Genomic DNA, 2,968 nt, shown 5'->3' on the forward strand with positions numbered 1-2,968 from the left:
ACAGTGCTCTACAGTTCTCTGACAGTAAAATACATTTACAGAAATAAAATGCAATACAAACAATTATGTTGATGATAAAAAACAAATGTACAGTATAAGCATTCAGTTCTGGCAGCTCACATCTTGACAGATATTCCTGTCAGTCCTGGGATTCAAACCAGTAACCCTGGCCCTGCTGCTGTACCATCTAAAGTCATAATTGGTACCAGTTTAGATTCAGATTTCTGGTCTCCTTGGTCCTAATCCCTACAGTGGTGGGAACAGAACATAGCTACAGGAAGTAGGGGTGCTGAGGGTGATGCAGCACCCCTGAAAAATCTGAATTAATAACAAATATTAATATTTTTGGATAACTTTTTTCTCACAAAAGTAGCACACTAGGCCTTTACTGTCCTGCATTAGCGGACCAATATAGCCTTCTGTAGCACGGGCATAGAATATCTTTCCCCCATGGCTAAACTATACTGATATCTCTGTTACTGTAAACAACAGAAAAAAGGATGGTTGTAGAGAAGTTGATGAAAGTGATCAAGTGGGGAGCACATGTATTAAAAGCCTACTTTCATGACTCCTTTGAGGCTTTCAAGCAAATAAGTAATATTTTGACAAATGAGAGCACAACTAACACAAAAGGTGAAACCATTAAACTAGCTATGATACATATACCATGCAGGTTACTCAGTGCACTTTCAACACAGGAGAGTTAAACAACTGCTAAGTGAGAGAAAATGGTTATGGAATAAAATACAAATGGAGACATGCCGGTCATGAGCCATCACTGACAGAATAAGTAAGCACTCATTACATATACATTGCAGAAAAAACCTGCAATATACATCCTTTGTGAGAGATTCCCTTAATTTCTGCCTCATGGCAAAATGTGTAGAACTGCAGGAAATTAACTTGAAAACTGCAACAAAAAATTTAGACGAACGTTTTAGGAAGATGGGCAGGTACATAGCTGTCCTGAGTTAGGTGGGCCAAGAGTCCAGATCTGGCAGAATGGGTTGGGGTGTAGGGTCTTCCCAAAGATCCCACTCAGCATCTGTTTGAGCATAGTCTGGAGGTAGGGAGGGCAGCTCTCCTTGATGCTCTGTAATTATGCAACTAACTAGCTAATATGACACAAAGCATTCTCAGTTACAATACATGGTAAACTTGATGTGATTTTTACAGACAACTATAGCAACTATATGTAAGAAAACACATCATTTTAAGTTACACAAAGGAACTATCAGGTTATGTTTCAGGGTTAAGGCCTAGTACCTTTTTACAAGCCTGCCTGATTTTAACCATCCTAACGCCATACATTAAAGGATTGAAAATTGGTGGACATATCAGAAAATAAACAAATAAAATAGTGCAAAGTATAGGTGAAAGATCTGCAGTTTCATATCTGCCTTGTAGAATCACAAATAACCAGCCAAATAAGAAGTTCAGCAAAGAGGCTATATGTGGTGTACAGGTGTTAAATGCTTTCTGTTTCGTCTCTTTAGAAGACTTTAAACATATTTGTAGAATTCTTACATATGAGTATATGGTAGGAAATATAGTACAAGAAATATAAAGCACAGTGACAACAAGACCCCATATGTTATTCAGCATAGTATTTGAACAGGCAAGCTTGACTACTGAGTAGTTGTCACAATACAGTCTGTCTAGAACATTACCACAAAATTGCAGTCGCAAACTCAGGGAGATAATGATGGCGATGAGAAAAAAGAAGACGAGCAGGACAGTAGAATTAAGCCACAAATGGTTTTAGGTGTCATAATATTGTTATACTGTAGAGGATAACAAATAGAGATGTACCTGTCATAGGACATAACTGCTAAATTACTAAATTCTGTTAGAGCACATGTGTACAACACATAAATCTGGAGATAACAATAAAGAAGGGAAATATCTTGTGTGTCAGACAGCAAGTAAAACATGAGAGCAGGAAACAAACCAGTGCTCCCATACAACTGATTAAGAAACAAAGCACATAGAAACATATACATGGGTTCATGAAGGCTTCTTTCAATGCAGATAACTCCAATAAGTAAAGTATTGGCAAGAATGATGACAAAATATAATACAGTTACTACAGTAAAGTAGCAATACTTCAATTGTCCGATATCACCGTATGCAGCAAGCCTGAAGACCTTAAAGTGAGTAGAGTTTTCCATGGTCCTGGGAGTTGTTAAATATGTGCTGTCAATGTTTGAAGAAGAGGAGCAAATCCTCCTACTATCGCTTTCATATAAGTTAAATTGATGAAATCACAAAGAACAGACAACCTAAATGGATAATTCCTTGACTTGTTGATTCAGTAATAGATTTCCCCACATATACAGTATACTCACCAATATAGACAGCTTTTCTTTCTCCTGATAACAAAATTCAAGCAATATTATTATTTTTATCCTGCACTCATGTAACTTTACAATTAAATTCCAAAATAATACATTGATTACATGTATTCTAAATCCAAAATGAAGACTGCTCATTTCTAATCCATGATGATCTCCTTAAACTCAGCTCCTCACTTGATTCTTATACTTGTGAGATAAAAAAAGAAGCCTGCCATGGTGTGATATGCAAATGATTACCAATACCTGGGGACACCTGGGGATAATTAGATATTTTCAGAGTCAAGGAAACCATATAGAGGAAAAACAGATACCATTTTGTATCACATGCCCTCCAGGGTGTTCAAATGCCTTTTTAAATGAAAAATCCACCCATAACGCTCATTCTTATCGTTTAAATAACACTAATATGTGACAACAATATTTTTTTGTTTATTTAATTTTTATTTCACCTTTATTTAACCAGGTAGGCTAGTTGAGAACAAGTTCTCATTTGCAACTGCGACCTGGCCAAGATAAAGCATAGCAGTGTGAACAGACAACAACACAGAGTTACACATGGAGTAAACAATAAACAAGTCAATAACAGAGTAGAAAAAAAGAATGAGAAAAAA

The 2,968-nt window shown here is 36.4% G+C and overlaps 1 pseudogene; it reads right to left on the reverse strand.

Moving 5' to 3' along the window:
- Nucleotides 1-359: 359 nt before the first annotated feature.
- LOC118379012 (olfactory receptor 11A1-like) lies at nucleotides 360-2,471 on the reverse strand (annotated as a pseudogene).
- Nucleotides 2,472-2,968: the final 497 nt, after the last annotated feature.

Source organism: Oncorhynchus keta, chromosome 1 (genome assembly GCF_023373465.1).
Source record: "Oncorhynchus keta strain PuntledgeMale-10-30-2019 chromosome 1, Oket_V2, whole genome shotgun sequence".
Taxonomy (NCBI): domain Eukaryota; kingdom Metazoa; phylum Chordata; class Actinopteri; order Salmoniformes; family Salmonidae; genus Oncorhynchus; species Oncorhynchus keta.